Source organism: Lepisma saccharinum, chromosome 3 (genome assembly GCF_977018435.1).
Source record: "Lepisma saccharinum chromosome 3, izLepSacc3.1, whole genome shotgun sequence".
NCBI classification, from domain to species: domain Eukaryota; kingdom Metazoa; phylum Arthropoda; class Insecta; order Zygentoma; family Lepismatidae; genus Lepisma; species Lepisma saccharinum.
In genome coordinates this window covers 18,175,073-18,199,124 of record NC_139231.1, presented here as the reverse complement: position 1 = coordinate 18,199,124, position 24,052 = coordinate 18,175,073, and positions in this window count along the sequence as shown.

The following is a 24,052-nucleotide window of genomic DNA, read 5'->3' as shown; positions in this document are numbered from 1 at the left end:
ATTTTGTCAGAATGTGATTGCCGATCCTTTTTCAATTGAATGCCAGAATAGATTACATAGTGATCATAGCGGTTGTATCGCTTGCTGCCATGCACAATGCTTGTCGTCATTCCCAAACCGTTTCATCTTGCGGACAGCAAGATGGCTTCCCCTCTGTTCCGTACTGAACATGTCACAAGACATTCAGAGAGGTACGACTGAATTAAGTTTTATGGAGGTTTGCCCCGATTGTTTCATGTTAAGAGGCCTTACCCAATGTTCCATCTTAGTGAACATAAAAAGACAACAAAAGTATATTCAATTGGACAAGAAGGGTTAGCTCTAAAGAAAGCAAAATGTGTGCTGCCACTCTTACCTGTACAATCCAAAGTGGTCTGGTCTGTGTGATTTTGCTCACTTTCGCGTCACTTCGGTGTTTTGTTTGTTTGTTTTGCTGATTATTTTCAGCAAATAAGATGATCGTCACAGACAAAATTGAGGAGTTTGACTGTGGATAACGTGAAAAACGATTGTTGCCTGACTATACGGCGAAGGGTGGATTTTAATAGCAAATTTCAAGTGGTAACTTCTGCCATCGGCGTAGAGTTAGGTAACACACACAACATTATGAAAAATAGTGCGTATTTCAGCAGACAGGTGGCCGATGACTGTACCTAATCAGTATTTTTCAAGAATGTTGAACTATTTTAATTTTTTTTTTATCTATTTCAGGATTTTTCGAGCCTAACTTAAGATTGCTAGGACCCATTTTAGGATTTTTAGAGCCTATTTTAGTATTTGTAGGGCCTATTTTAGGAATCTAAAAGCACACTTATTAGAAGCTGAAAATCCGAGGTCTAGTTATAAGTACCTTCTGGTGAATTAACAAAACACGTTTGGTTAAGCCTTTTGGTTTTAGAGTATTTAGTACTGATGAATATTCCTATAATTTGTTCATCGCCTGTTTAAACTAATATTTAGTTGCCATTAACTATTTCTTTGTTATTCTAAGTATTCTTTCTGTGAAGAGTTATGACTAGGGCTTGGATTTTCATGACTTAGCATATTTTTTTGGTAAGGGTGCTGCGTTCCCCAAATATGCAATAAATTCATATTATGACGAAACTAATTACATTAAGGTGCTTTAAAGGGCATACTTAGGCATATTTGGCCATTTCTGCGTGATAGAGCATATTTTGATAGATTTTCGGTCATATTCAGCATATATTTTCAAGGAATATACATCCATTTTTAATTTTTCTAATGGAATTAAATCATAAAATGGACTTTGGCCCAAAATAACTCTGAGCAAATATTTGCTTATTGTTGAATTTGTTCAAAGCGTAGATCACTGTTTACTTTCTGCAAAATGATGTGAACTACCTTCCTCCCCTATTATGATACTACACCATTACCAAACTTTGGGTGTATTATGGGTGTTCTAGGTATCAGATATTAGTGTGGAGGTTTTCAGGAGTCACAAACATGACCATTTACAGTTTTCATTTTCCTCTCCACACTACATGGTCCAAATGTAAATCTCCAAATATTGTGTGCAAAACAATTATATTAAGTTGAGTGAGTATATGAAGATTGTAGGGTGGCCAGAATGTCTAACATTACGAAGAAACTATTGCAGTTGCAGCAGCTGCATGGCTTGAGGTAAATGAAAGAGAAAATCTCCTTTGTTGTAGGGAGAGGCTGAGTAGGTATAGGAGGCGTTGCAATCGCAATAACTGAAAATGGCGTCATTTCAGATAAATATTGCTACGAAGCTTGTACTATGGATCGGGTAAGTCCGAGTTTACGAAACGCACGACGAGTTGACTTGGAAGGGCTCCGTAGAAATGCTTGATGCAGAAACTCACCACACTGATGGTCGCCCTGTTGGCGGACGGGAAAGCACACTTTCTGTCTCCTTAAACATGTCATACCATGCAACAATGCTTTCGTAATCAGGTGGTGGTCATCCATATTCCCTCCTAAAATTGTGCTGTACAGCAATCGATTACTTGATCTCATGATACCTGCATGGACGCCATTTGAAGTTCCAGCGATTGCAGCGCCACTATACCTACTCAGCCTCTACCTACAACAACTTTACTTTTCTCTTCCTTTAACCACAAGCCATTCAATTGTAATAGTTTCTTTGTAATAAACCTTTAAGACTTTCTTTCTGTTCACCCTGTACTCCTCTCCCCGGTGGTGACTTCACCAAATTTGGTCTACACACTGTCCCAGTAGTGTAAGAAAACAAGTTCTCTACGCAAGTAGTGACTAGAGAGGACTCGACCAATGAACGCGCGAGAGGGGAAGTGACTGCAGCTACTAGCCGTTTGCAGCAGCGCACACTGCTTTGCTCCGCCCACTCGCTTTCTTCCCATCTCTACTGTTAGAGTCAGATCAAGTTGTCGAGTTGCTGAGTAGATGCTGAGATGCCGAGCTGTTGCTGAGAGGTAGACACCGAGATGAGCATTGGACGTGCATTCCCAATTAAAGTTCTAGTGAACTGCATAAACTGTACACACGTCTATATTCTAGAATATCCAAAAGGACGGTGTAAAGAAATAAGTGATCAATATATAAGGTAGTAGATAAGGCAGATGGAGAAGTTAATAAACAGAATATGAGATACTTGTCATCTGATAACCCACATTAGACAGATCCCAGTCGAATGGTGTGCCGTGGTGTGTGGAACGCGATTGGTTGGCCCATTTAACATCAACGGAACCTAAATGCTAAGGGCTACTTGAATTTGTTTAGTGATTAGGTTTTTTCATCTTTGCTTACGGAATAAGGTACATTTTCCAGAGTTTTTCAACAGGACGGAGCGCTACAACACTATGGGAACATAGTGAGACAGTTTCTGTCCAAAGCGAGTTATCAGATGACAAGTGTTGCATATTCTGTTTATTAACTTCCCAATGAACATAAACATTAGCTTCGTCACTAAGAAGGACTTTGATTCCAATGGAAGCGTCACACCGTAAGTGTTGGAGACAGCCCATTCATAATACTCAACTCTTCGTGGATATATCAGACTAAAATCATGTGCAATAGCACGTGAACTTCTCACCTTAGACGTCAGTATGATCTCGATATGATACTGACGCGTTAAAGGTATTATTAAGGTGTTTTTTTTCTGACACCTCGAAAAGAAGGAAATGGGCACACGCATTCATTAATAACGATTTACTGGTGAAGGATACGTCGAGAAAACCTTCACCATTGGATATCTCGAGAAATTCTAGCCTGGCTTGATGTATCAAATCACCCCTTTCAATTTAAACATTTTGAGTTGAATTCAATGTGGTGACCACCAATATGGTTCCCTCTAAGCTTAACCTGTTTCTATCATGACCATTTGTACCCAACCTATCTCCGTTACATTTTATTGGGGGTTCTAAGAGATTTTTCAATCATCAATTTGATGTCATGAACAGGTAGCAATCTTCTTTACATTTATCTATAAATTAGCTACGAACTTGTGTAAAATATGTTAAAGATAATATTTATATTCCCACTTTCCTTTATTAATTATTTTTATACGTTAGTTAAATGTATTTAACAATTTCCTATTTACATATCTTCTCCATTCACTCGTTGATTGTTTTAAAACGAATTAATTATCTATTTCTGTACGGTTCACCCATCTATCCTTTCTTCTTGGAAACTCATTTTTCTCTTGTGCATTGGGTTTGTGATAGGACCTTGATCCGTACTCTATTAGATAGCCTCATCCACATGAGAAGTCCTCACTTAAGTAGAAAGTGCAAGGCACATTAAGGCAACATAAATCACATGTTTCTATACCGTATTTTGGACTAGAGTACTGCATTGTACCATTTTCGCTCGCTCAAACTCGATCGCATCTCCCAAGGTTATTAGAAGTATAGAGGTTGGGTCAATCCGTTGTTTACTCGAATGACGAAACGACGGTGAGAGGTGAATTTATCCTTGAAACGAATTCCAAATCTATGCACTAGTGTTGCACTATGCAGATAGGAAACCATGCCAGAAACTGAACACACGAAATGGGGGTACAGAATGAGCATTTCCTGATGTAAGATGCTTTCTTCTTGGTAGTGTCTGCTGCCACGTTCTTTTACAGCTGTAACCCAAAAGAGACATGCGCGTGGCAGCAGACTCGGTCTTTGTTTTATCGTGGTTTCATCATGCTATGTATGCAATTACGTCTGTGACACATACTGTGAAGTTTTAGCGATTACTTATCTACCAATGACGGCGCCAGCCTGAAATAAGTGGGGGGCTACAGATTTCTAAGTCAAATTTTCGGGGAGCTAACTAATACCGGCTAAAATGTATTTACTTACTACTTTACTGCGGTGTAATGTTACCAGTGACATATTTTACAGTCATATCGAAAGATAAATCACTGAGATGTTGCATTTTGTTTCATCATATACAAAAGTACTTTTGAGCACGAATCTTGTTATATCAAATAAAATGCAATAATTATATTGTTTTATTTCTCTCAGCCATTATTGAGTTGAATAATATCACAGACTTGCTATTCATATGAACAATACAAAATACACCATACAAACTACACTCATTATAAACTCGCTGAATGGAAAGAGTGTGAGTAATATTTTTTTTTCTGAAATGAGGAAATGAACCACAGCAAGAAACTACGATAAGATACATATGCTTTTATGAGCTTGTATAACCTTGTTTATATCCAAATATTTTGCAAGCTCTTTCTCAAAGGACAGAATAAAGAGAGCACTAAACCTCTCGTTACCAATCTGATTACGAAGGTAACACTTGATTTTCCGCAAACAGCCGTTGATGCCCATTTCAATAACACAAAATTTATGAAGTTCGTAAAAGGCAATTTTGAATGTTTCAACTATTGCAAGCAGCTGCTTAAATATCTTTATTTTGAGTTCCTTTCTGCCTTATAGTGTACCATATAACTAGAAACGTCCAAATCACAACAGTAGTGAGCGGCGAAAGATTGTATATTTTCGTGCTTCAGAAAAGCGGAATTAACTTAATAAAGTAGACATCAAATAAACAATGCCACACTTGGATAGAAAGTGTGTTAATGATACCATATTCTCTGCCATGATGAAAGATCTTACGACTGGAATTCAGAACTTAGGGCTGAAATGGGAAGGATGCGAGAAATACCGTCCACTTAGGAGGTGCCACTCTCAAGGAACAAACATATTTTCACTACAAATTCATCTCCACTAGGAGACAAATACATTGATATAAAAGCAATGACTATAGTTGCAACTCTTGCACTGGGCATTTTGAGTAGTGAAATAACTGATGAGGATTATAATTATATTTTAGACTATATTGTGCATCATTACTGACCAGAATTGGATAAATAGTTTTAGATGTACTTCAAAGATTGGATTCTCCTGTACGGAATAAAATTTGACCACGACGGTACTGCAGAAATTATTTTCTAACATCACAAATTATAATTAATTAACATATAGGACTAGGACTGCGAGCAATAAAATAGCCCAATCTTGCTGATTTTCGCATCGTATTGCAATGATTAATTGATTGAGTTTGTATTAAGGTCCACTATATGCACAGAGGCTAATCTGGACGAGAGCTACAGTTTCTAGTGAAATTTGAACCACTTAATGAAATGTTACTTCCACCGGGAATCGAACCCGGGTCCCCTTGATATCAAAGCAGCAGTTTTATCGATAGACTATTGGAGCTGGGAGCCCAATTTTAATCTTTCCAATTCTTAGCATTTAATAATTCGTAGTTCGTACAACCTTTGATTTTTTAACATCGTATTTCTATCTCTCGAATATTTGCAGCGATAAGGATAGATATAACAATAAAACCAATGAGAAAGCATTGCTAACACTCATGCAATTGTCGGTACTCGAATGAGAAACTAACAAACAGAAAAGAAGCATAACGCTTCTTAAGATTTTTATTGTCGTCGTCTTTATAAAAAATAATTTGTCACACCTGTTAGATCTATTCCGAAATATGGTGATACGATTTATGGAACTTAATAATTACGTAATTGCACACATTTAGTTGTACATGCCAACAATCAAATAAAAATCTCACAGCCACTGAATACGTCCACCTACCAGGCAGGCAGAAAATTTCTTAACAAGTTGTAACGCCCCTGGGTGCCTGCACACACGGCCTCGGCACAACGTTGCAGTTGCGGTAAACTCAGAATCGTACTTGACTGAGACGTACCGGGTTCGACGTTGTGACGGTGAACATTATTCAGTTTTACCCATGATGTTAGCACTTCTCTAGCCGGAGATATGATGTTCTTTTACACTCAGGGCTCGGGTATATATATATATACATATATATAATGAAAGATAGCGTCGACTTAACCAGTTTATTACACTGGGGGTGAAATTAGATATCCGCACAAAACAAAGTCACAATATCTCCTGATACGATTTCACTGCACTTTGTCGTTCCTGAAGTTCCAGGTTCGAATCTTCTCTGCAGACATCTTGGAGAGGGAGGACAGGAACCATTCAATTTTCCTCCAGTGGGGGATAAGGGACCTTATTTTTCTTTTAGGGCATTGGGTCGCCTGTGTGCGACATGGGGACAATAGGGCATTAATTAAACGACTCAAGGAACATTTAAATCTGCCTACCTATTAATACAACCTCTGACAATAAAGTTCGGTGAATGATCCTGAATATCGAAAGAAGACAAATTCTTAATGAAGTCTACCTTACTGTCATTCGAAGTAGTCTCCTCCCATGGCTATGCACCGTTGAGAACGGCTGTACATGTCCTGGAAACTTTTAGAAAAGTCTTCTTTCGGGATGGTGTTCAAGACCCTCGTCCCGTTGGATGCCCGGAATATCCTCAAATCTCTGACCTTTCAAAGCGATTTTGTGTCGTGGGAAGAGAAAGAAATCTGGAGGATTCAGATCCAAATTTCTTGCATTGCATTGTTACAGAGGATGAGAGCTGGTGTGTGAGGTACGACCCTGAAAAGAAACGCCAAAGCATGGAATGGCGTTCTCCTGCATCACCCCGTCGGAAGAAGGTCAATGAAAATAAATTACTTTCCCATATTCAACGTCTAGGTGCAGCAGGTTTCGCTCCAGACAGACATGCAGTTAGGGTGTTGGCGTACAAATTTGCTGAAAAATTAAATATTAAACACACGTTCTCCCACGAATCGCAGATGGCAGGAAACGTATGGTTAAATTCCTTCCTGAGGAGAAATCCTCAACTTTCTTTGCGACAAGCTCAAGGCCTCTCTATCAACAGAGCTCAAGGAATGAATCGTGAAGATGTGAAAAACTATTTTACGGTGCTAGAAAAGGTTATGGAAGAACATGAACTAATGAATAAACCAGGTAACATTTTTAACGTCGATGAAACAGGTTTCCCACTCATTAACAGACCTGGAAAGGTTGTGACCTCCAAAGGTTCAAAGACTGTGCACACATTGACTCCAAAAGAAAGGGGAGAAAATGTAACGCTGATAGGGTGTTGCAGTGCCGAAGGAACATTTCTTCCTCCCGTTCTTATTATGAAAGGTGTGAATAAAAAACCTGAATTCGATGATGGACTTCCTGCAGGATCCGATGTCTACATGAACCCTAAATCGTCGTACATCAGTGCTGATCTGTTCATGAAATGGTTCAAAGAACACTTCGTTCCCAGGAAACATCCAGGCAAAACGCTTTTACTCTTAGATGGCCATTCATCACATGTCTATGCATTAGAGCTTCTGGAGTATGCGGCTGAAGTTGGTGTTATCGTTTTGTGTTTGCCAAGTCACACTACACAAGCCCTTCAACCCTTGGACCGATCTGTATTTGGTCCAGTAAAATCATATTACAACAAGGAAGCAACATCATGGATGAGAACCCATAAAGACAGAAATATCACAAGATGCCAAGCAGTCTTTCTCATTGGTGCGGCGTGGAATAAAGCTGCTTCTGTTGGAAATGCCATTTCAGGTTTCCGAGCCTGTGGCATTTACCCTTTGAATTCAAATGTTATTCCCGACTACTTCTTTTCCATTTCTGATGCTTGTCAGTCAGGTCCTAGTCCACTTTCATCCACCCACACCAAAATATCTGACCATAATGATTCGCAGGATCTAGAGTCACCTCCATCGAGTACCTCAGGAAGTCTCTCACCTGTCACAGTTAAACCAACAACCTCGAAAGCAACACAACTGACACCAAAGGTAACTCAACAACCTCCTTTTGTGCCCCAGAATCAATTACCAGGAATAAATTCAAACCCTTCGACATCTACCTGTACTTCCACACCCACGGAAAGCCCCAGTAAGTACCTCCGCCAGCTGAGTCCCATTCCAGAAGTTCCTCGCCAAGGGAAAAGGTTCAAGCAGTCAGCCGAAGTGCTCAATTCCGCTTCCAGACTTGCAAATATGAAACCAAAAAACTCACAATCAACTTCCAGGATCAAGACAGGACAGAAAGAAAAAACAACCGGCACAAAGCAACCTGCGCCATATGCTTCAGTGAGTGGATCTGAGCAAGACATCAACAATTGTGTGGAATGCTTGGAGAATTACTTCCTCACGGCTTCCAAATCTGACTGGATCCAGTGTGTTGCGTGTTTGAAATGGTTACACGAAACCTGCACTGTGTATGGAACAATGTGTGTGGACTGTGGAAGAAAGAATGTTTGTGAGAAGAACTTATAGAGGCAGAAGTGAGTCAGTGCGGCATCTCTCCTCGTGTTTTTCTTGACACTCAAAATTCAATGCTTTTGTAATTTGAAAAAATATCCATTTAAATTCTTCCTAATTGATGCCAATTATTTTTTTTCTTAGAGTGCAAGGACTGTAGTTATGTTTTCATGTCGATAAATTTCCACAAAAGCAGAGATGTTTTTTTTTCTATTCAGTTATGAAAAGGTGCGGCGTCTCTCCTCGTTTTACCCTAACTGACCGTAATGAGACTATGCAACGCATATTAAAAGTGAGTGACTTGAACCTACTCCCAAAGTTCGGGGGAAATTTAGAAAAACAAAGTCCTAGAGACTATATTGATCAGTTAGTTTCAACATTCAATCTAATTGGAGTTCCGGATTAATACAGGCTGGATAGTATATATAAGTGTTTTTACGGCAAGGCATTGTTATGATATAATTCTCATAACAAGAGATTTTCATGTTTTCAGGATTTCGTAGGGAAGTTTTTGCATCATTATGCTTCTAAACAAGTAGTACAAGCACTGGCAGCTCTACGATCTTTGTAGTTCCTAAGGTGTTAAGCTTCCAAAACTTGTTACATGTTTATTTTCTTTTATTAATGTACCTAGCTTAGTTTCAATATCTAGGCCTATCATTACTGTTACAAACATTTACATATGTCTATACTTAAACCAAAGAAACGTCCTCAAGCTATTAGGTCTGTTAGACATGTCTCATTTGCAAACATTTTTCATTAATTTTATACGTTTAGGTTATGCAATGCAATAATGAATGTTTATAATGTTTATGCCTTATAGTACTGTGACAGATTAATAGTGAGAAGCCTTAAGAGAGAACATGTTGCACATTTATATTCTTCTATGTACCGTATTTTCAATTTTCAAAGGTGTTACAAATAGGAGTGAACACATTTCTGTAGCTTCATTATTTTCTAAACGCCAATTTGATATATTATATTCAGTTAGTGTGGCTCATATTGTTAAAAAGTGTTCCATTATAAGTATGTTATAAAAAGTGTTAGAATATATTACTTAATTTATAACATTTTATGTGCAGTGTTAATGTATCACCAAATTAAGAACCCATATCACCAAATTAGGTTCCATATCACCTAATTAGGTGAACAAGCAATGGAATTATATAAGCACCTACAACTGGCCTCATTTACGTTCGTATGAAATTAATTTGTAATTATTATACGCATTATATCCAAGGCTCAATACCACAACCATTATCCACCAACACTTACGATTCAGAGACCAGTTAATTATCAAAATGTAAATTTATCACCAAATTCGGTCCCTTTACCCTACGTGAAAGAATTAATGATGCTCGAAGTGGTGGGGGGGGGGTGGTATCCCCCAGCTAGCAAAATTTTTGCAAAGCATTCACCCAGTTGTCTCATTGTCACAATGTTAAATCATGAAAAAGCATCCTCTTAGCTAACCCCAAGGCTCTACCAAACATTCCCAAAGCTCAGGGACGTAGCTAGGTTGATCAGTTTGGGGCGGGGGGTCAAAGGTAAGATTATTTCTATCAAACTATTATAAATTAACGAACTATTTATACACCATATAGGCCTATACTGTATACATACATTATATATGTATGTGCAGTGGCGGATTACCAAATAGGCCCATTAGGCACGTGCCTAGGGGCGGCAACTCTTGGGGGCGGCAAATCTTACGTACACAGTGACAATTTATACCTATGAAACCAATGTTTCAAATCAACGGTTTGCAACACTTTCGCTTCATACGAAAGAAACCTTGATGTATCGGATTTATGTGTTATCAAGAAATGTTTCGCCAGGCGGAAGCGGCTTCATTTATGACTGGTGAGTGGTGAATTTAATTTCTCAATACATTACATAATTTTAGGAATAGCACATACAGAAAATGAATTGTTTGTTATTGATTTTTATCCTTTGTTTTTTTTATTTCAATATGTTCACTAATTTTTATATTAGCCTGTACAAATACTGCAAATAAGTTACTACTTTCCTTTTGAGAAGGGCGCACATTAAGTTTGTGCCTAGGGGCGGCGAGGAAGCTTAATCCGCCACTGTGTGTGTGTGTGTGTGTGTGTGTGTGTGTGTGTGTGTGTGTGTGTGTGTGTGTGTGTGTGTGTGTGTGTGTGTGTGTGTGTGTGTGTGTGTGTGTAGACTTTGAAAGAAAAGGAGCAAGGGTCTCCTCGGTGGCGCATGGTAGCATCGTCACCTTGTAATCAAGGGGTTCCGTCTTCGATACCCGGTAGATGCTCATAGTGGTTCGGATCCCACTCAGGGACGGCGACAGGGGTAGGCACGGGTGGGTAATTGCCCACCCAAAATTTGCTGTGCCCACTCGATTGCACCCAATAAAATTCAATAAATATATACACTACCGACAAGAAGTTTAAGACCACCAGGAAAAAGTGCCAAAAATCAGTAGAAATGAATGTATTTCGTAATTAATGTACAAGAAACAGATGTAAGAATCTGCTTGACAATGTATAAACATAGGTACATCCACTATACATACTAATGTCACCTCATATTTTGCTTTCATCAATATGTTCGCCATGGGCCTTAATGACAGCAGCGCAAACACATGGCATGCGCTCCAATAGTTTGTCCAGATAGGATGGTTGAATGTTACACCAGGCATCGTTGATGAATTCCCATAGCTGTTGAGTGTTGCTGGGTAACTTCTTCCTGATGTCCCTATCGATTTGGTCCCAGAGCAGTTCAATTGGAGAAAGATCAGCAGACTGTGGTGGCCACGTCATAAGAACTAATGCCCCTTCTCTTACCTTGCGTTCCAAATACCGTGTGCACAATTTAGATGTGTGTTTGGGATCATTATCTTGTTGAAAAATAAACCCATTACCATCAAGACGACGACCAGAGGGGATGGTATGGTGCACCAATATCTGTTGATACCCTTGTTTTACCAATGTTCCCTGAATTTTATTAAGGTCCCCCATCTGGTTTCCGGCAAAATATCCCCACACCATTACACTTCCACCCCCATGTTTCACTGTGGGAACAAGACACTCTTCTTTCATTCTCTCGCCAACCTTCCGACGCACAAAGGTTCGCTAATTGCTGCCAAATAATTCATATTTGGATTCGTCCGTCTAGAGTACCCGTTTTCAGTTATCCGCAGTCCAACCTTGGTGCATTTTAGTCCAGGATAATCGTTTCGTCTTGTTCACACGTCGTAACAATGGCTTTATAGCAGCTACTCTGCCATGCAGCCCTTCTTCACGCAACCTATTCTTTACCGTTGACACAGCCACAGGCGTCACTCTGCTGTTATTCAGGGAAGCAGCGATGTCTGGTGCTGTTAGGCGCCTGTTCCGTTTGCTAGTTACTGTAATATATCTATCGTCAGCTGCAGACGTTACACCAGCTCTTCCACTACGTTCACGGTCAGCATGACTGTTGGTTTTACGGCATCTGTCCAATGCACAATGAACACCAGTCTTGGAAATATTCAGTTTTCTTGCTATTTCGCGTTCAGAATAACCTTCATTTTTCAGTGCACATATCACAGCACGCTTTTCAACCGAAATCGCCTGTTCCCCACGATGACGGACCATTTCACACAGCTCCACTTACCTTGCACACCTCGCACATAATAATGGGCTCGCAATGTTTTCTGCATGAACAGCAAATGACTCTGAGCCACTGATAAGGATGCACATGAGGCTGGCTACCGTACTGACCGGTTTGACGCACACAGCTGCAATGTTGCCAATTCAGCAACGTTTTTGTCACTTTCCATTTTACCAACCACATGCTACACATTCGAAAACAATTGGTTTCGCGTCTTGCGAGGTTCAAACTAGACTACATTGCATTTTCCATGTGTATCATCGTCATGTCTTTCTTGGACAGGAACCGTTGGTTCCATACAACATTCCATACTGATTTTTTGGCCGTTTTTCATGGTGGTCTTAAATTTTGTCGGTAGTGTACACTTGAGAAAATGCGAATGCTTCAATAAATAAGTTTATTATGGTGTTCACTCCATGTATATTTTACTTGTGGATATTATCTATATTACAGACAAGTTCACATATCATCATTCAATAAAAAGCTTTGTTGTCCTTTGCTGAAACACTGATTTTGTGAATAGGTTTACTAAAGTCAGAGTAAATAATAAGTTGAATGGAATTAATTTAAGCTTTTCTTTTAACTTCCTTAACTTTATCATTGGAAAGCGAGAGGAATTTCCAAAGCGTTTGAAACAAAAACTGTGATCCAATGGCCACTTGTATGCTTAAGCAGCCAGTAGGCTTAGGAGGCTTTATGAGAGGCGCAAATTGTGCAGAATATGATCAAGATTAGAACAGGATTATGGGCCTGAGTCTGCAGCTCCTGGCCTTCACAGGCACGATGCATCAAATTGCTTTGAAAATGTGCCACATAATGAAAAGAAATAGATAGTTGAAATGTGGCAAAAATAGAAATAAGTATAATTAACTGTCTGCCATAACATGGCCAAAAAGTTATAACTGAAACTGAGTGTAGAAGGGGTGGAGTGGAGTTGCTTGATGTCAACTCCGTGCTTCCGGCCTGGATGTGATTACGGTAATCTGTTAAGCAAATAAAAACCACTTCTTCGCGTTGCTTCCTCCAGCATAACACAAAGTTGTTTATTTAGGTCTATATTGAAATATTAAGGAGATGTAATTTGATATGTCCCTTTCATCATCACGATTTTATATACCTGTCATCTTCTAATTTCGATATGGTATCCAAAAATTTTAAAAAATAATTAATAATTATAATAATATATTATAAATGCTGTAAATACTTCGTACAGCCATAGGTGTGCGCACGGGGGTGCCAAAGGTACCTTGCTATCCCAAATGTATTCTCAAAAATTAAAGAAATATGTTGAACTACCATTAAAATAATGAAAATAATATCCGTGGTAAAAAAGTAAGGAATTTCGTTTCATTTGAGATGATCAGCTCGCTCTCTTCCTCTCCACAAAACAATGTGATATTCCTTTACTATAGTAATCAGTAATCACGTAGTAAAGAAATTATGTTTTCCTTTATAAGTCGCAGAGCCCCTTCACATATCGGCCCGTACTTATTCTTTTCCCGAGGACCGGCTTGTTTGTTAATGCAACCTTCCAACATTTCCAATAAGACTTTCATGAATGCTCTCTTTCCCTTCTCTTTCAATGACAAGCGTATCAATTTCCAGATTTTTCTTGCACCTGAATTCTACGGTTTAAAATAATTATATATAACACATGGCATTAACTATCGGGTGACCAGGCACAGCAATAAAACAGCATTATAAAACATGGTGAAGCTGAACCTACAGATGTATTTCGTGAGAGTGATTCAGCTGACTGTACCTGTACAGATATAGCCTTGTATTTATCATTTCCAATTGTTTACTTTCATTACTTAAAATATCGACACAGTGATAGTAAAACCTGTGCTAAAGTTATAACAAATATTCATTCTATAATGTTAAAATTTCATGTTCAGATTACACTAGATAAAGTGAGGTTTTTGGCTTGTGTGTGTGAAATAAAATATTGTGATTATAATTTAAGGAGAAATATAATTATCGAGGAAAGGCGGAGAATGTTCTAGAACCCTGAAGGATAACCCTGTTATTGATAATATTGTATGTAAACTTTTCTTGCTCTTTCGGTGTTGTCGCAACGAACTTGAGCATTATTTAAAGATTTGTCAGCATTTAGAAGTTGCACAACAAAGCACTGTTGAAGGTAGCGCCATGAGTCGGGCGATTCGTTGCATTACTACGAAAAAAGAAAATGCGGAACATTCCAGAATATAATATGGATATAAATACGCGGATTCAATTTCACAGTTGGTCTGTACAACAGAATAATTCAATAAGACTTCACGAGTAAGTGTGACAGTCGATTAGTGATCAGTCAGTGTCCATTGACTGTTTTATAAGAAGTAGAGATTCGGGGGGGGGGGGGAAGAGGACTACTGACACATTTTCATGGAAAGTGCTGAAGTCTAACACTATTAGTACAAGTTCGGGTCCAAAGCTGAAGACATTGCCGACAGTGTACGTAGTTCTATTATCGGGTCATGAGCCGAAGAGATCGAAGGTCTCTAAAGTAAATATTTCAGCAGTAATGGGCATTTGAGCATCATTTTTTAAAAAAAAAAAAAAAAAAAAAAAGGCAATAACCTGCACAGATCGACTGAAAATCTAAGTTTCGAGTGACGATTTATTAGTGACCGGACCAAGTTTCGTGTATGCAGTCCGAGAGTTTCATGGGTTAAAAAAGGACTTTTAAGTCAACTGTTTTGGAAAAACACTCAAACATTAACTACCACAAAGGGGCAGCCATGAAGGCCGAAAATTTTATGTATGTCGAGAAGAGAAAGTAAGAAGATGTTGCATATGTGGAAATTTTAACGGAAAAAGTAAGCTCGACCATGACTCCAAAACCAGGGTCTCTGGCATATACCGTGCCATTCTTTGTTCTACCAAGTGAGCTACCGAGTCACCCTTGGCTTCGCTTGATCTTTTGCTGTAGCTGTAGAGCAATGGCACGCTATGCCTGGTGGAGCCTGCATTTTCCGCTAAAATTTCTGCATAGCACATCTCTTGTGTATGCCCAAACGTAAGATGTTGCCTGTCTAATTATCAAGCACAGAAAAAGGAGATAGAATAAAACTAAGGGACATTCCCACCGGTTGACAAGATATTTTTCTTCTGTGGTCAACACAAGCTGCCGTTTCAAGGTGACAATGAGATTGACCCACCAGGTTTCACACCGAAGCTACAAGCTATACGTGTCGCTTGAGGGTTTCACAAATCGAACACAGGCTTGTGCAGCCTGTCGTGCCGCTACGGTGTGAAAAGTTTATGTTGATTGGGTCACTCATTGCAAACGACGTGTGTGTGTGCCTTCGGTCTGAATTTTTCCTAAATCTTGAAGATCCAAGTCACAAGGATGGAAAATTAGATTACGTTTCGAAGGCAGGCGACAACACCATAAAGGATCATATCCAAACCTGGGAGAACACATTCGAATGGATTGTCCATTGCATAACAGCTTCGTGAAACGGACACACATACACATACTGAGATCGTTTCGGCACAAACACAACGTTCGTACATTGCAACAGAGGAGTCGAGTGATAAAAAAAGTCTCGATATCACGTTCTGAAAGAAGAAAAAAATAAAATAAAATAAAAAAACAGCAGCTTAAACAGTGGCAGATTTAGGAGACAGTTGCTCTCCATTTTTGGCCCCGCACTATGGCTTTTTAATGCTAACCTTTGTCTCGCCCCCCCTAACTTCAAAAAAAAATTGTAGGCTTGAAAATCGCTCTCGGCTGGGGAGATTTTTGAAGGTTACACATTTTTTTAAAAACACCCTGTATATGAATACTTTTTCGAAACACCCTGTATATGAATCTATACATGAAAAATACTTTTTATGTGAGCACCCTATATATAAAATTTCACACAAAAATTCCTTGATGAATCACAATAATAATACACAAGTAAACAGGGCTCAATAATACATAACACAAAAATACATAATGTTGAAAAATAGCAATGATATTAATAATATAGAAATAAGTGACATATAAATAATAATACAAAAACAAATCAAATTGTAAAGTCACTGATATGAGAGCTGAACTTAACGGTATCCCGAAGGCTGTAGTCCCGAGACACCAGGTGTTGGAGAATCACTTCTTGGGGTCTGCTCATCTCCGCCTCTTCCTGCTGGACTTTGCGGTTGCCTGGTCCAGGTAAGTCGCTCCCTGCTTCCTTCGTCCGATCGCGGACTCCTCGATCGACCATTGCGCTCGTAATATCCATCGCGCACTTGTCCTCTCTGAAAAAAGCCGTTGCGGTTATTTTGTCTTGCGCCCCTCGGCGATCGGCGCCTATTCATTCCTCGACGCGCCCCTCCTCGAAACGGTCGTGGTGAAGGTGGAGAATCTCGTTCGTCAGCGCGTGGAGCGTGGTGCTGTTCACTTCCGCGCCGTACCATCTGTACGCGCTGGTGTCGATTGCGGCCCCGTCGATCGTCATCCGACCTTCGTCGCTTGTCCCAGCGCTCTGCTCTCTCACGTTCTTGTTCCTCGGCGCACTGGTATAAGTTTTCCAAGGTGAGTGACATGGAGTCCGGATCGTATACGCATGTCCCATTGAGATGACGTCTGACGTCCTGGGGAAAATGGTATATCAGCGCTGCGATTACCTCTGGTGGTGTCATTTGCGGCTGGAGCTGTTTGAACTCGTTGTATTTCTTCCAAAAATATGTTGAGTAAGACAACCCGGCGCTTTGGTCGTAGCGTTCATTCCTTAGACGAATCAAAATTCTTTCTACCTGTAGGGGCCTCTGAAAGTAACTCAGGAACATTTCCCTAAAGACCTCGTAGGAAGTGAAATGCCTTTCGTTAGTTTCGTACCAATTTTTGGCCCGATCTTCCATTAATCCCCGCAATACAATTAACCGTTCGGTTTCCTCCATTGAAAGTTCCTCCGCGATTGTCTCGAAGTGGTCTAAAAAGGAAGACGGCAAAAGTCGGTCCGCTCCATTGAACCTATGAAACTCTTTTTTATACTCAAGGGGCAAAAGGGCTCTTCTGGTCATAGCTGGTGCAGGGCGACGGTCTTCCCAGCTGGGTGCTTGGAGTGGGGATGTATCATTCCTTGCCCCCCTTTCGCCGTTTGTCCTCCTCGGCGCTGAAGGTTCATCGTGGGTGTGCAAAGCAAAAGGAGGAGCAGGAGGGGGTGAAGTTCTCCTGGCCTCTGGCGTTTCTCGGTCGCGAGGGTGAGAAAGGTCCAAAATGTCCATTCTTCTTTCTAAAGCCTGTATCTTTTGGGAATGGTCATCAACCTCGCCTATTGTTTTCGCCACGCGCTCTTTCAAACATTCGGATTTCTGGTGACAGGTAGCCTCAAGCTGCGCCGAAGATTTTCTCAATACTGCCAAATCCTGGTCCGTATGGTCTGTCCGTCGCGACAGCGTTGCCAACTGCTGGTCCTGGTCATCAACACGGGAATCCAAGCGATCGACTTCTGCGTTGAGTTTCTTTTCACAGTCTTGCAAGCGCGTGGAAAAACGTTCAGTTATTTGTTCCGCCGAAACACGCACCACTTCCTGGAATCGGGTCTCAAGCTGTTCTATCCGCTTTTGTGTCTCTGCATGCTCCGCTCGGATCAGCTGTCTTATCATCTCGAACATCCTGTCGTTGGTGCCGGCGCCATTATTCAATGCATCATCTGTTTTTTCCATCGGAGCGACTTCTTCCGGGGGGGAAACGGCCAGCTGATTCAGGTCTTCAAAAGGTGGCGTGGATTCAGTATTTACGACTAAGCCCCCGTGTCCTGACATTCCTGACGAAATAACACAATTACTACAACGCGGCTGCGCTTCGTTCAACGGGTCTATTACACCTAATGGGATTTCAATCCCACAAATTACACAATTCCGTGCTTCACTCATGTTTCCGTAAATAATTTTATCACTTCACAATTTCATTAGATTCTTAAAAACACTCACTATGTCCTGAGGTAGTCAGAAAATAAGTCTACACTTCAAAAACATGAAACGCACTACAGAAAAACAATACAAACAAATAACTATCAAAAGTGCAGAGAGGAGGGCACGACGGGTCCCCTTTCTGCTACCTACATAAAAGCCTACGCGCACACACACAAAAGAAAGTCGCCACTAAATTTACATGAAATAATTCCTAGAAAATTCGCCCTTGCCGATATTCGCCTACTTAATTGCCCTTTACGTTAATCAAATTCGCGCCAAGAATGAATAACGCAAACTCAAAATACTAAATGACACAAAAAAATAATAAAAACGCCACAAGAATACACGTAAACACAAAATACTTAATAAAAGTTTAACCAAAACAATGAACAAATCCTCACGCTACCTATCAATTAAAAAATGAAAATATAATTCCCTCGACGAGGGTAAAAGATAGACCGGTCCCTGTTCGGGCGCCAAATTCTCACCGGGCCCTTTGTGCATGACCTATGTTTGGCACTTAGTCCGGAGACCGAAGTCCCCTTCCTAGGTGCCGGGCCCAGCTAAACGGTTTGATTCCAGGGTACGTGTGACCGGATCGGTTTTCACCCCCGACGAATAGCCGACTCGTGCATAAAGTGACGTTGAATAATAATAATCAATAATAATAATAATAATGACGTAGATAATAATAATAATTGATGTTAGCCAGCAGAAATGCTTTGCTGACTTAACGTTGAACTAAAATATAAATACCAGCAGTTATGAGGATAAGTATACTATATGTTTAAACACAAATCATAGTCAAATCATATATAACAATAATGTATATTATATAACACACAAAAAAATAGACACATTACACAACCCCTCACTATCATTCAAGCATTCACACACTCTCTCGTACCGCAGGGGAAAAATTACATTAAGATAAATACATTGGCCCTTTTTTAGACACCATGCAATATTTAGTTTTTCTTATGAATATTAAACTGCGCCCGAAGACGTTAATTTGCTTAGAATTAAAGATACTAAACTTTCTTCTGCGCGTGCTCATTACATTCTGCCAACGGGCATGACACGTAAACTTTTTATTCTTGCAATTTATTTAGATATTTAAATAATTGTTGTAGAATTATCACTAATGCGCCTTGGAACTTCAATAACATTAGGCTTAGATATCAACTGCAAGGCATACATGTTTACAGAAAAAATGAAGACACTTATGTATGAATATATATTAAAAATAGCACGAAGTTAACTTACTTCCTCCCTTAGCAAACTTGAGAGGTGATCTCTGCAAGAGAGACATGATTTATGCCGTTTTAAACAAATATTTACCGAGTAAAGCATATAAGGTGACATAAATAAACATTATTACTCAACAGCTCGGCGCAGAGCGTGGAAAACAACAGTATGCTGTGAATATATCTTCCGAATTAGCAATTGTGAAATTTAGATGATGTTGGCAAGAAATAATTTAATTAATACCTTTGCGACTTTTAACTTTAAATACAGGTATCTTTTCGTCCGACGGCCGATCTTTGGAGGCTTGGGTAGATGATCACTCACACATATAGAAAATTAACAGTAGTATACTATACCATCTCGGCGTTTTAGACGTTTCAGCGACGTTTACCGTAGTCCTCTAAACGGCGGCGTGACGTTAACCCGCGGTCCTCTTTGCGACACTAACACTTCCCCACATTACTTCTTTGTAGCGGCACTTCGCAATCTTCTTGGACACACCTTCCTTCTATGCTTCTACATCACGGCGATTATCTTGTCGGCCTCGTAATGGAGCGATTAATTGCTTCGCATCGTCTCTCTCTCTCTCTTTCTGGGGGGACGGCGAAAAACAGGCGAAGTTTCTTTACCGGGGGTACTCGTGGATTCTCGCTGCTAATCTCACGCGGGACGTCGGCGTCGTCTCAAGACGCAGTAGGTGTCGCTTCATTATCTCAATCTTCTCTTCTAGACGGTAGATCTAAGTGTGGGCTGGTGTCGCTTCATCTTCCAATTTCTCTCTCTCCCTCTCTCTCTTTCTCTCTCCGTAGAATTCTCGTCGGCGTCGAAGTACTCAGGAATGCTGATTCGACTGGCGGCTTTCGGCGGTATCATTTCAGGGCTTCTAATCGGGCTGTGGGCGTCGTTTGTGGCTTTTGTGGCGGCGTTTTAGTGGTGTGACGTCGCGACGCTGAGCGATGATCTGCTGCGTTGTCGGCTTCATGCAGGCTAGGAAGACCCAAGGCCCTCCTTCTCTTGTGATTAGCCCGCCATAGTGGTATTAATGTTCCTCGTCACAAAACGAATAATGCGAATCCAGTGCACAGGTCACTAATTAACACGGCGTATTCGTACAACTAGTCACTGTCACTCACTCACGCAGGTTAAAATACACGGCGCGGTAGAAAAAGACAAAGTCCCGAATCTTTACTCCGACTGTCGCAGAGGTGTTGTCGGTTCAAAAACTGGCGGTAGACTGTACTTGTTTGTTCGTTCTGCCACTATATAAAGACAGCTTGAAACTTCGAATACAACGGACTGACTTTTAGGCGCGGAAATCTGAAGTTACGACGTTGGTGGTCAAGCGTCCATTTTTTGCCTGGTCCAGCTTCTTCAAGCACACGTGTTGCGTTAGAATGGGGTGAAAAGAATAGTTCTACCCTCATCCGGTACGTAACATGTTCCTTCAGTAATTGGCCTCCCAAGTTGACTTTCCGTCGCCAAATGCACAAAAGTCGCTCAAAAACAGTGAAAGATTTATCACAGCACATTGTTGGTCCCGAGCTCCTACGACCGAAAGGGGGAAAAGTCGACAAAGGCAGAGAAACACAAAAGACTCAGAAACGTGGTGTTTTTCTACCGAAGCTTCCAGCGGATACGAAGTTACAGAAAAATATAAAATAACGAAAACCTAGGATAAAAAAAAGTAGGTGACAAAAACTGATTGTCATATTTGTCTACCAAGAGAAAGTAAACTTTTCTTGCCCCCTCCCCCCCCCCCACCGTTTTGGAACTGAATCGCCACCATCGACCTTAAACCTTGCGAGGGTCTATACATACCCCTGTAAAAAAATGATGTTTAGCCCCCCCCCCCACAGAAAAGAATTTCTGGATACGTGCCTGCCTTAAGGCACCCCAAAATAAATTAGTCTGCGCACACCTATGCTTACAACATCGCAAGTGTGTAATTATTCTTTTGTATTTTGCCAGATAAGACTCCCAAGTTGTTGTTTTGAATTCAAGTGGAAACCTTGCTCTCTGGAAGTTACGTCAGATTGATCGTTTGGTGAGTTGGGTTGCATATACATACAGGTTAGATTTTCAGCGCTCATAGATCAGAAACTAAGCACTTTCGAGGTTATGTGTATGAGGAAAAGTTCCTTGTTTTTTCTATATCTACCAGCATCCAAACGTAGTTGAAGTTGTTGCAGGACACCCTGTATATGTTGGAAAGGGGGCGGGACATGAGTGCATGTAAAACTCATATATAGTGTTGCCCACGGGACGAGACGGGACAGGCTTTTAAAAATTCGAGACGAGACGAGATTGACCATGTGTCATAAGACAAACGAATATTTTCGAGACGAGACAGCATTTCCACGAGACTCCACGAGACGAGACAGTCCAAAGTCTCGTCTCGTGGGCAACACTACTCATATAAGGTCTTACATTTATACTGCCCACCCTAATTTATGAATATACAGCTTCTGCCCACCCGGTCGAAAATTTCTGGCGCCGTCCCCACTTTACACTGTAGAACCAGTCCCGATTAGCCTTACTGTGTATAAAGTGACTTAAAACACCAACTCAATCAATCAAGAAATTGGAAAGGAACATCATTTTCTTCTGTAGCCCCAACAGTCTACGGATATACTCTCGCAAAATACACAGCCATTATTCGGGAAACTAAATACAGAATGATCTCATTAGCTTGATAGCTGATACACCAAGAACAATGTTATTAGTCTTTAGATTTGTAAATTTGCTGGAAGAAAATTGAGAAGTAGATAAAACCCTTTTCCGTGGTTTTAGATATAAAGTGCTGGAACCAGTTCTACAAGTATTGGCAACAGTGCAAATATGAAATGTGTACGTAATGAGTTCAAGTCAAGAGTTCAAGCTATTCATCTCATGTATACAGACAGTTCATACCGGAATCGAATCCGGTATCTCTTAGTTCAAGGCGACCGCGTTAAGCACTATTCTAAAGGGCTGGCCCAAGTCTTCTATGGCATCTGATTGTTCACTTGGGAAATGATGACTATAACAAATTATATGCACACGTCTAATTTCTTAAAATTAATCTCATTTTTGTGTGGAAAACTGAATATAGCCTATGATGGCACTGGATAAAACAAAGTTCCCACACGCTCAAATGATTACGCTCTCGTCTTTGGTTCGGCAGGTTCAAGAACCTGTCCGGGTTCGATTCCCGATGGAGGCACATAGTTGTTCGGATCTCACTTTAAACTGTATGTCCACTCCCGATTAGCCTTACTGTGCATAAAGTGGACTTAAAACACCAGTTCAATTAATCAATCAATCGAAAGGTTCAAGGTTCGATCCCTGGTGGTCAGAGGGCCTCCCCGATGGCGCAGTGGTAGCGTCGTCGCCTTGTAATCAAGGGGTCCCGGGTTCGATTCCCGGTGGAGGCACATAGTGGTTCGGATCCCACTTTAAACTGTAGGTCCAGTCCCGATTAGCCTTCCTGTGCATAAAGTGGACTTAAAACACCAAATCAATCAATCAATCCCTGGTGGTCAGGCCGGTAGCCAGAATTTGATTTCGGAAGGGGCTTATCCCTTATCGGCAGCTGCCAGCTAAAGACGAAAAGGTTGGGGGGAGGAGTAAATGCGCTCAAGATGAATTTATTGGTATATTGCAACTTACCATATACACAAGATGTTTAATCCTGTTAATCAAGTACATTTAATTACTACTACACATTATTAAAATCAGATGTTTGTAGGATTTAGGGAGAGAACTGCAGCCCCCGAGCCCCTTCCCTGGGTATGTGCCTGCTTGTATTAGTTCCAAAGTTTCTATGCTGTTCCAACATCGTGAGGACAATTTGGGAAGTACTTGAAAGCGATGTGGAAGAAAATTCTGCTCTCGAAACTATGGGACTCGATGTGATGACCACGTGCAACCAAATGAAAGAACTCTTCACAGGCCTTGTCCCTCAATATTAATTTTACTGACTAATTGTAAGTTTTTCTCGGCCTCCTCGATGACGCAGTTGTAGCGTCGCCGCCTTGCAATCAAGGGTTCGCTACCCGGTGGAGGCACATAGTGGTTCGGATCCCGATTAGCCTTACTGTGCATACAGTGGACTTAAAACGCGAACTCGATAATTGGAAGGTTTTTAAAAGAACTAAACATGGCTTGTTATGCATCGTACAACTTTGCTTCTTTTCACCCTACTTTTACAGTTTTTCTTCCTAAGAATTCCACTGACGTGAGTATAACACGCAACGAAACCAGAGGTCCAAGGTTCGGACATTGGACAGGTATGGTTGTATCATGTCTGTCGCATCGCTATTCCTTCGGCTCATCATTCATCCTCATCGTCGCATTTAACCCAAGAGGTAGAAAAGCGATGTAATATAGAAATATATAGCCTAAATGATTGATTTGGTTTATTTTACTTCTCTTTTCTGACACTTTTTGGCTAGTCGTGAAGATGACAATGAGTGATGTGAAATTGATGAGAGGACCATCATAAAGAACACACACGCCCAGCCCGGGATTCGAACCCAGGACCGCTGGCATCGTAGTGACCCTTGTTAACCACTGCACAACAAATAGAAACAGAAAATGCTTTGATAAGTTATTTGCTTCTCCATAACTCATGATTATATTATA